The sequence below is a fragment of the Myxine glutinosa genome, unplaced genomic scaffold, assembly GCF_964187855.1.
Source record: "Myxine glutinosa unplaced genomic scaffold, kmMyxGlut1.1 SCAFFOLD_205, whole genome shotgun sequence".
Classification (NCBI taxonomy): domain Eukaryota; kingdom Metazoa; phylum Chordata; class Myxini; order Myxiniformes; family Myxinidae; genus Myxine; species Myxine glutinosa.
This window is the reverse complement of record NW_027616381.1, coordinates 419,749-431,393: the sequence shown is the minus strand read 5'-3', so window position 1 is coordinate 431,393 and position 11,645 is coordinate 419,749. Positions and strand designations below refer to the sequence as shown.

At 48.5% G+C, this 11,645-nt stretch overlaps 1 pseudogene; it reads right to left on the bottom strand.

Moving 5' to 3' along the window:
• Nucleotides 1-498: 498 nt before the first annotated feature.
• On the bottom strand, nucleotides 499-6,589 carry LOC144888950 (DNA repair and recombination protein RAD54-like pseudogene; annotated as a pseudogene).
• Nucleotides 6,590-11,645: the final 5,056 nt, after the last annotated feature.

Here is an 11,645-nt window from a genome sequence, read left to right as displayed (position 1 = left end):
CCCTGTCCTCCTCATAGCCCTTTCTCTCCAAAAGGTTCAATAATATAGTTTGATCCTTTTGATGTGGATAGCAAAGGTCAGAATTTGCTAGATTCCTCATCACCAGCATCTTAATTCTTCGACTTAGTCTGCCAGCATTGCTCCAAGCTGTCTGCAAGGAGAAGTGGGAAATTTAAACGGCCAACTCAAAACAGCACTTCATTTGCTTTACAGTATGGAGCAGACTTGCAAGTGCAGCGTGACGGCGAACTCTCAACCAAGCCATCGTTATGGCAACTGTGATACAGTAGATCACTTTCACCATTCCAACAATGGTGGAGGTTTGTGATACCATTCGTCAATCCTTTGCCTGGTGGCATGCTGCATTTCTGAGTTTATAAAACAAGTTTCCACCCAAAGTTCTCACTCGGTTCCTGAGGCCTGCGGGAGTGGTTCCACAGGAAGGAATGCAAGCGCTTGCTAAAAATGTAATGCCTTTAGGATAAAGTACACATGGGTTCACACGAGAGTGCGCGTGTCGTGAGAGCGTTGATGGAACACAAAGGAAATGCCGGCATCCCAAGCGGCACGGAGTGCAGTGTCTGGCAGGTGGCGCCTCTCAGCACTGTGCTGCCATTGCGATAGGGCTGACGTACAGTCTGCTTCCGTTGGAGGTGCGCGCACCTGGATGCCGTTCACACAACGACGGCAGCGAAATCTATGGGCAAGGGGAAAGGAGGAGGGGTGTGGTGGAGTTGGGGAAGGAAATGAAGAATTACATTCTTTCATATGATCTTGTACACCTTTCATATATAAGGCAGGGATATTAGAAGACACTATACATAATCATTAATTTGCTAACATAAATCAATGCAGTATATGCAGAGGAGGAACGACAGACATGCTTTTTATTGGAAGGCAGATGCAGAAGTACATGGAGGAAGAGGAAGAAGTTGTTTCTTGGGTTTGTTGATCTGGAGAAAGCATTCGATAGGGTTCCACGCAAAGTAGTGACATGGGCATTGAGTAAGTTAGGAGTGGAGGAATGGTTGATCAGAGTAGTGTTGGCAATGTACAAAAGAGCGCGCACAGCTGTAAGGACGAATGACGGGAACAGTGGTGAGTTTGAGGTGAAGGTGGGAGCGCATCAGGGGTTGGTACGAAGTCCACTACTATTTGTAGCTGTGATGGAGGTGCTGGCTCGGAACGTAAAGGAGGGTTTGCCATGGGAGGTGTTGTATGCAGATGATCTGGTGTTGATTGCAGAAAGTATGGATGGACTGAAGGAGAAGATGAACAAGTGGAAGGAATGTATGGAGACAAAAGGTCTGAAGGTGAATATGGGAAAGACGAAGGTGATGGCAAGTGGTAAAGCATGTGGTGAGGTGTAAAGAACTGGGAAGTGTGCTTTGTGCAGGAAGGGTGTCGGAGTGAACTCCATTCAATGTACAATGTTAAAGGTGGGCGCGATTTGGAAAATTTTAAGTCCGCTTACCGCTTATCCGCTCCGCCAGCCCGTGTAGTCCGATTCGCTTATCCGCTTCAGCGGCCGAAAATCTTAGCCCGCTTACCGGTTATCCGCTTATCCGCTTCGATTCGATTTTTAAAAAGCGCTTCGACGTTTTTAAAGCGATTTTTGACGTTTCTAAAGGGAATTTAATGCTTTTTAAGCCTAAATAGCCATTTCTAACTACTACAAAGACAAACAGCTTTTAAGATCAAAAATATACATTTTTAATTAAATAAAATTTATTCAAAATTTATTGAAATAAAGTTTTCCACTCGACTCTACTCTACTCTACAGTTAATTTAAATATAATTTTAATATATGCAAGTTACATTAAAGAAAAATCAATTTGCCCGTCCTTTCTTTGACAAGAGAGTCTACTAGTCAACAGACTAGCAGTCTGTTGACTAGTCCTCGTCTTCCTCCTCCACCTCATGGGCCTTCTTGAGGATTTGGAGGTTGCCCTTCATGAAGACGAGGGCCTCGAAGTTCGGTGCAGCCAGGGCCGACCTCTTAGGCCTGAGGATGTCCGACCCGTAGCTGAACACGCGCTCGACCGAGGCAAAGCTCGGGAGCGGCGTGTTATGCCTGAGAAATAGAGTTACCCAAGCATCACGGAACTCGAGCGGGAAGAGATTGGGCGAGAGCCCCGGGTTCCCCCTCAGCGGCTTCCTCGACCTGTTGTTGACCTCTTCCCTGATCTTCTCCTCGAGGTTCTCCTCCTGCTGCCCCTCCTCCATGGCGAACAGGTAATCCGTACTGCTCGAGCCGGGCTGGGGTCCCTGCTGGGGGGCAGGGTCCAGGTGCTCGTCAGGCAGGACGAGGGCGAGCAGGTCCCTGATGAGCTTGTCCCTCACCAGGTCGCAGATGGCGTCGTTGTTCTGCCTCCTGCAGATGGCCCTGACCGTGGCGAGCTTGTGCTGGGGGTGCAGCGCCGTGGCCATCAAAAGGTCCATGTCCACGAAGAGGTGGCTGAACCTGAAGTAAAAGAAAAGTTATAAAACAAATGTCAAATAATTTCAGATTTGTAAATTGAAAAATTAAATGTCATTCAACTGATTTTAATTCATTTCAAATGAATCATTAGACCGGCAAGGATTTTTTAATCATTTAATAATAATATAATATAAGAAGAAAGAAGCACTTATTAATTTTCAACTTGTTGTGATAAAATATAATAATAATATAAGAACTAACCTGCCGTCAAAGCCCTTTGTTCCCTTCCTGGTGCAGGACGGCTGGTGGAGGAGGCTGGCCACCAGGTTCTGGGCGTGGACGATGCTGCCGTCGATGGACAGCGCCTCCAGGAAGTCCTTGAGCACCTGGAGGTGGGGGAGAAGGCACCCTATGTAGGCCTTCTCCTCGCCCTGGAGTACGTCTAGGCAGGCGGCGAGGGGGCGGTCACCTTGACGTACGCCGACCAGATCTGCACGTCGTCCTCCGTGATGTGCGGCAGGGGGTGGGGGTGCTGCCGCTGACAGATCTGGTTCAGGTTGTTCCTCTTGTCCATGTCAAGCACCTCGGTCAGCAGGCACTTGTAGGCGTCGTGGCTAGAGTTCCACCTGGTGACGCCGGGGGTCACAAGCTTCTTGCCCAGGGCCGTCTTAATGTCATTGGCGGTCACTGTCTTCCTGTTCTGGGCGTTCCACAGGCCCTGGGCCTTGGCGGCCGGCTTGGTGAAGGCCGGCCTGGGCTGGGCGCTCCAGCCGGGCACCTTCTCGACGTCCCTGGAGGCCAGCAGGTTCACTGTGTGTGCCGCACAGCGGCGATGCTTGGGGACGTGCACCACCTCTTCCTGCTGGTCCACCTCCTCCAGGGCGTCCACCACGAGGATGGTGTTGGTCTGCACCACCTCTGGGTCCACCTCCACCACGTCTAGCTGCTCGTCATCGCGCCCGAGGGCCCCATAGTGATTCAAGGCGCTGATGTAGTTGGCGTCGTTGTCAGTGGTGGTGCTGACAACCTGAAAAGCAAAATACTGTTTTAAAACAAAGTTTATTTTCATTTTTCACTTACAGTTAATATTAAAAGTTTTAAAACTTAAAATGAATTGTTTTAGCAAAATATAATGTGTATTAGGTGACGTATTACTGTAATACGTCACTTAATACACATTATATTTTGCTAAAACAATTCATTTTAAGTTGCCTGAATAATCTAATTAATCTTGACTATTATATTTAAACACTGTCATAAAAAACGCATACTTTTATTGTTAATTGTAATCTATTGAAAATAAATTTTGTAAACAATTTTAAATTCTAAAACTACAGAGTTTACACACCTTTCTTTTGATGCCGAAGTCATCGTGCAGCTCGGAGATTGCCTCTGCCAGGTACTGGCCCGTCTGGCTGACGGTGATCTCCTTGATCCCGAGGACGGCGGACTGCCCCTCGAAGGTGACCCTCTCCAGCCAGGTCACCGTCATCCCCAGGAAGGCCCTGTTGCTTGCCGACCAGCTGTCGGCCGTGGTGGCGACGAACTCCTGTTTGACGAGGAGGTCCGTCAGGTCGGCCTTGGCCTGGTCCCCCATCGCCCTGATGTCCCGAGTGAGCTTCCGCCGGGAGGGGACCTTGAACTGTGGGCAGGCGTACGCCCACAGGGCCCTGTTGTGCTCGTTGTCTGTCTCCGAGGCGGGCTTCATGCAGCCAATGAAGGACCTGAATTATATATTATATCAATTTATTATAAATTGATATAATGAATGAAAACTCTTAACAATTTATATGTCTCATATAAATTATTTATATGAGACATATAAATTGTTGAAAGATATTTTTGAACAGTCAAAAAAACTTTAACATTGAATTTATAATTATTAACGTGCCTCCGATTGAATCCGATAAATTCCGATTAAATCGGAATAGAACGGACCGATTTATTCCGAAGTTATTAATATATTCTTACTTTAAGTTGACAAATGAAAATGAGTTTAATTAAAATATAAAATTACCTACCTATAGTAAAGGTCGAGACACCTCTTCTGGCTGAACTTCTCCTTGAAGGTCTCCTCGATGCTGGCCTGCCTCCTGGCGCCGGCCATGTCCTGGAAGGACTTGTGGCGGCCGGGTCTGCTGCCGCCGTCGAGGGCCGCCTTGAGGTCGTTGTGCTGGGCATCGTGGTACCTCTGGTAGTGCACCTTCAAGTTTGAACTTGATCCGGGCTGGGCTTTGAGTGTCTTTGAGCACTTGGTGCACGTGGCCTTGCTGTCCACGACCTTGAAGAAGGGGGCGATGTGCCTCCACTTCTGGCTGAGGCTGGAATTGTCTGTGTCCATTGTCACGTTGATCTCAGCCGACTCGATTGAGTCCAGCGACATCCTGCTCTCGCTGCGCGCGAGCTGAGGGGTCAGGGCGCAGATCTCCTGACTGTCCTCCACGTCCCCCATCATGTTGACCGCCGAGTTGTGGATGTCGCTGTGCTGGGACTGCTGGTTTGCGTCGCTCGTGTGCCTGTCCCTGGCACTGCCGCTGGGCTGGAGAGTCAGAAATCTCTCCATCTTGACGTTATTGCCGCTCTAGCGTCCAATAAAATATTCAGTTTTCACTTATTATTCACTTAAATAAATATTCACAATTCTAGAGTAACGGCTCAGGCTAACAGCTGATTTGGCGAATCGCGATGCGCTTTAATTTTTCAGTAGTCCGCTTACGCTTATCCGCTTCGGTTTCCGGGGGTTGTTCCGATTCGCTTATCCACTTCGAAAACGTTAGTCCGCTGCAGCGGATAAGCGGATAAGCGGACTTTCGAAGCGGACCGCCCACCTTTGTACAATGTGCGCTGAGTGGGTTCATCAAAAATGTAGTGGTCTGAGAGGGTCATTAACCAGTGTGGCAATTACATTCAAGTGTAAGGTGTGCACAGAGGGAGCTGCAGATGGAGGAAATGTTGAGTTGGATCTTGGAGATGGCATGAAGCTGGAAGGTGTGAAAACATTTTGCTACCTCAGAGACATGCTGAATGGAGAAGGTGGATCAGACTCGGCAATGGATGCTGGAGTGAGATGTGCATGGAAGAAGTTTTGAGAACTGAGTGGCGTGTTGATGAGGAGGGGAGTGTCGTTGAAGCTGAAGGGAAAGGTGTATGCTGCATGTGTGAGAAGTGTTATGATTTATGCGAGCGAGACATGGGTAATGAACGTAGAGCAACAACGAAGGCTGGAATGGGTGGAAATGCGAATGGTTCGGTGGATGTGTGGAGTATCGTTGAGAGAAAGGAAGACAAATGATGAATTGCGAAAGATGATGGGAATAGAGCCTGTGATGGATGCTGTGAAGAGAAAGAGGTTCAGATGGTTTGGTCATGCGTTGAGGATGGATGAAAGTGACTGGTTGAGGCGAGTGATGGAAATGAATGTAGAAGGAAGTAGAGGACGGGGAAGACCGAGAAAGACTTGGCTGAAGATGGTGGAAGAAGAAATGCGGGCAAGGGGGTTAACAAGGGGAGATGCAGAAAATAGGGAAAAATGGAGAGGATTGTCATGGGGACCACAAGGCTAACCCCTGCTCCAGCAGGGAAAATGGCCTTAAAATGCCTGTTGTGTTGTTGTTGTATATGGCATTCAACTCCAGGGTCCCAGTATCTTAAGCCAAGTGTGCAGATGGGAAAGGAGTGGAATGAGGAACGAACTTGTCGTGAGTGTCGCTCGTGGTTTCTTCATCGAGTACAAATAGGTCGCGAAGTTCACCCTGTGTAAAGTGCCGCTCAACATCCATCTCCTTATCCACCACGCAACTACTCAGAGCCTTCTTGTGAGTCTGACGTTGCAAAACCTTTTCCTCTATGGTCCCAGTCTGCAGTATCAGGAAGTGACCAACACAAGTCATCCAATAATGCCATTGCCACATTGAAAATACTTTTATTCCATTGACGTGCACGAATCCTTACCGATACGAGGCGGTACACGAAGCACGTTTTCTTCTGTCCGTCATGCCACACCCGCGCCATGGCCTGCTCGTCGTTTGCTGGATTCCAGTCGGGATCAAACATGATCAGGCGGTTTGCTCCAATTAGGTTCAAACCACAACCGCCAGCTTTGCTGCTCAACATGAATATAAATTCTGGACTCTGCTTGGGCAGTGTGACAGTATAAACCCCAACAAGTCAGTCTTTACATAGAAACAAAACAGTGCCATCATCGTCTTGTTCACCTAGATCACCGAGCGATTTATGAAGCATTTGTGGTCAAAATTTGGACAGCCAAGACATACTTTCATAAAGTGGTACTCTTTCTTTTTAACTTATACTACCAATATTCATTAAATGGACTGCAGTGCAACTTGATTTTATTTAATACATGATGGTGGCCCATGGAAAAGTGAGGTAACAAACTGACACTGGTGACAAGGAGCCATAGTTTTACAAAAAACAAGGAAATGAAGAAATGGGCAAAGAGGAGGAAAAATGATAACCTGCAAGTAATAGGGTTGAGATAGGTATGATTCATGGAGGTAGAAAAGATAATGGGTAGGGGACAGAGAATGGCATGGGAATGTGGTGATGTAAAGTATCTCGACAAACTGCGATCAATTGTCGTACGCGTTTATTCACTCTGCCGATCAAGGCCCGATTCACAGCAGCGCCATCCGAGCTCTGGCGTAGGGATACCACCCGGTCCCGGTGTAGGGATACAACGGTGAACATTTGCACTGCATACATGACATCCTCCCCTTTAAGTCCAAAATTACCAAGAGCAATATACGTGCTAGATTTCCAGAATTGACATTTCAAAAGCAACATTTCCAAAACATGTGAAAATATGTGTGCAAACGGTTATGAGAATAATGAAAATACGTGAAAATAGAACATGTGTCAACGTGAAAAAAAACATCTTCAAAGATTCAACCGGTCGGGTGCTTTTCTCTCACGCATTGAGCGTCGCGGTGTACCAGTGGATACAGAGTCCGAGGTGATTCCTTTGGGTCGCGGTGTACCAGTGGATACAGAGTCCGAGGTGATTCCTTTGGTCTCCACGAAGGGTGTAGCGTTTGCAGAGGTTTTCGGGGCATCCGAGCTGGCTGGAGCGGCCACGACGATCTCCGGCAGTGGCGGGTCGAACTGTTGTCCTGACTGTGACGATGCTACAGGCTCCATCGACTCACAGTGACGGTAGGTTATGTGGTCCTGATGTCGACGAATTTCGTGGCCGTCCTGCAGGCGAATCACACTGGACAGTGGACCTGGCTTCTCGATGATGTCTCCCGGTAGCCACGTCGCACCTGCACCAAAATTTCGGGCAAACACTGGATCTCCAATGTTGATACATCGACTGTTGGACGTCTTATCGTGCACCAACTTTTGATTAAGCTGGCTCTGATAAACATTTGATGATATGTCTGGTTTGAGATTGTCAAGTGTCGATCTCAAGTGTCGTTTCATCAATAACTCAGACGGAGCTGCAGCGGTTGTTGATTGTGGCGTGATGCGGTATTTGAACAGGAGACGAGACAGCTTTGTTTCCAGGGTTCCCTCCTGAAGTTTCTGCAATCCGGATTTGATGATTCCCACGGATCGTTCGGCCAAGCCATTTGAAGCCTGGTGATGTGGGCTGACAAACTTATGTTTGATGCCGTTCCGACGTGTGAACTTGGCAAACTCGGTACTGGAAAAACACGAACCGTTATCACTCACGATCATCCTGGGCAGACCATGAGTGGCGAAACAGCGTCTGAGTCTTTCGATGACAATGGCTGACGTAGTACCACGCGTCACATAGGCATCAATCCATTTTGTGTGCGCGTCCGTAATTATTAGAATCATGCTGCCGTTAATAGGCCCGGCATAATCGAGATGTAGGCGATGCCACGGTTCGCTGGGCCATTCCCAGGGATGCAGTGGCGCTTTCGCAGGTGTATTCCGGGTGCTCTGGCAGGGGTAACAATGTCGAACATGATGTTCGATATCAGCATCAAGATTCGGCCACCACACATAGTTTCTGGTGAGTGACTTCATCTTCACAATCCCGGGGTGACAGTCATGGATTTCATCCATGACCCTGGAACGCAGATTTTTCGGGATCACGACACGACATCCCCAGAGTAGGCAACCATTTTCCACGCTGAGTTCGTTTTTACGTGCTTTAAAAGCCGCAAAATCTGGGTCACCCTCAGGTAGCAAATGCCATCCAAGCTGTACAGCCTGGACAGTTCTGGACAGAACGGGGTCTCGTCGAGTATGAGTGCGGATCTGGCCAGAATCGACAGCACAATCTTCCAGATGATCCATCAGTGCGATAATGGATCCTGGTGTAGGCGAATCATCAACGGATTCTGGAAGGGGTAACCGACTCATGGCATCTGCATTTGTGATAGACGAACCGGGCTTATAACATATGGTGTAGTCATAAGCAGCGAGAAACAGGGACCAGCGGATGATCCTGGGCGGTAGTGTCAGATGTCGCCTTAGTTGGACCAAACAGACTGATCAGCGGCTTGTGATCAGTGCGAATCGTGAAATGATGTCCAAGAAGGTACTGGCGAAATTTGCCAACGCCGAAAACGATTCCCAATCCTTCCTTGTCAAGTTGGGAATAGTTTTTCTCTGCCGGGGTCAACGTTCTGGATGCAAATGCATCCGGTCTTTCTGTACCATCAGGCATCACGTGCGATAATACACTCCCCACTCCATACCGACAGGCATCGCATGTCAGCACAAGATCCTTCTCTGGATCAAAATGAACGAGAACATTGGACGATTTGAGCAGATCCTTAGAGGTCTGGAATGCTGATTGTTCACTAGACCCCCAGCTCCAGGAGACTCCTTTCCTCAAAAGCCGATAAAGGGGGCCCAAAACGTCGGTCACATTCGGGATGTAACGACCATAGAACTGAAGCAAACCGAGGTATGACTTCAATTCGGTCACATCTCGTGGAGAAGGAGCATCCTTGATAGCTCGGACTTTCTCATCTGTCGGGTGTAGACCCTCGGCATCAATCGTATGACCCAGGTACGTGACTGATGGCACCATAAACTTGCACTTGTCTCGACGCAAACGTAGGCCGGAGTCCGAAATCTTCTTCAGAACTCTCTCCAGGTTCTGTAGATGTTCCGCGTCCGTACGACCAGTAACCAGAATATCATCCTGGTAACAAACGACGTTGCGTTCGGCGGCAAACAAACTGTCCATGACACGCTGATAAATTCCAGGTGCAGATTTCACTCCAAAACTAAGTCGGTGGTACCTATACAACCCACGATGCATGTTGATGGTAAGATACTGTTTCGAATTCTCGTCCAAGCAGAGCTGTAGATAGGCGGATTTGAGATCGAGTTTCGTAAAAGTCTTGCCTCCCGTGAGACGAGCATAGAGGTCTTCGATCCTCGGGATTGGATATTTATCCAATGAAGAACACCTGTTCACGGTCATTTTATAATCTCCACATATGCGGATGGACTGGTCCGATTTTATGACTGGAACGATGGGCGCCGCCCATTCGGCATACTGGATTTGCTCGATGATCCCCAGATTTTCAAGATGATCCAGTTCCTTGTCAATCCGCTCACGCAGGGCGAAAGGGACTGGGCGAGCCCTGCAAAATATAGGATTGGCATCCCGGTCAACCCTGAGTTTAGCCGTATGTCCTTTCAAGGTTCCAAGCTCATCCTTGAAGACATCCGGGTACGTATCCAGCACATTTTTGAGTGTGTATGCTGCGGTAGGAGAAACATTGGCTGCCCGGAGTTGATGAATGCTTTCCCACTTCAGTCGAATTATGCTCAACCAGTTCCTGCCGAGTAAGGAAGGGCCCTTTCCAGGAATGACGATCAGGGGTAGGTGAAACTCACGGTTATCGTAGCCCACCGTGACATCACATGTACCGCAGGGAACAATCTTCTCACCTGTATAGGTGGAGAGTCCATAGGTAGTAGGTTTCAGATGGGGTCGGTCAGCATCACTCCACAGGTTTGTGAAAACAGCATGGCTGATGAGCGAGACGGCCGCACCAGTGTCGACCTCCATTTGCAATGGTCGATTGTTGACGACAACATTGGCAAGAAGAGGGTCCCGCCTATGGTGAGAATCAATATGAAGCAGGTCATACGATTCTGAGTTGTCGGAAACAGAGCTCACCTGGTCAAGCTCGGGTTCCTCCGAACCGATAAACTGATGAATCTTGTCAGCAGCTTTTCCTTTTCCCGATTTGCGAGTGATGCAAGCTGGAGCAATATGGCCAGTTTTCGAACAGAAATGGCAGGTGGCATCTTTGAACCGACACGTCTCCGGAGGGTGCTTTCCGTTGCACCGAAAACAGTTGTTGTGGGTTTGAGACTGCACTGGCTTCTGACGAGGAGCCTTGTTCCAACGTTGTGGCTGAACATGATCCAACCGATTCACAGCAGGGCTGGTACCAGATGAGCGAGTGGCACCGATGCTTGTAGCGTTGCGTTCAGCACTTTCCATGGAAATTGCGGTGTCTCTGGCATTTTGGAACGTCAGTCTTCTCTCAGCAAGCAGGCGTCTACGAGTGCGGTCATCGGACATGCCAACCACCAGCAAATCACGAAGCATGTCATCAATCGTGTCCCCAAACTCACACAGATGTGACAGTTTTTTGAGGTGTGCAATGAAGTCTGCGATCGACTGACCTTGCTGCTGTCTGCACATGTAAAAATTAAACCGACACAGGATGACTGAAGGAGATCGGTTGCAATGTTCCTTCAAAGCGGCCTTGAGCTCTGCATACGTGAGCTCCTGGATTGTCCGAGGCCGAATCAGGTTTTTAACGAGTGTGAACGTCTCACCTCCGCAAACGGACAGGAAGACGGCCTTCATCAGGCCTTCGGTCGCAATGCCGTTCGCCTCAAAGTAGAAAGACAAACGCTCAGAATACGTGTCAAAATCCCCCTCATGAGGGTCGAATTCATCGATATGGCCGAAAGATGTCATGGTCTAGATGTTTACCTTCGTCGCCATGTAAAGTATCTCGACAAACTGCGATCAATTGTCGTACGCGTTTATTCACTCTGCCGATCAAGGCCCGATTCACAGCAGCGCCATCCGAGCTCTGGTGTAGGGATACCACCCGGTCCCGGTGTAGGGATACAACGGTGAACATTTGCACTGCATACATGACAGGTGACCAGCCTGTTTGAAGCTCTCAAAGGAAGAGTGAGGTTAAAAAACCTCAGGAAGGTGTTTCCACAAATCACAGAAAAGTAA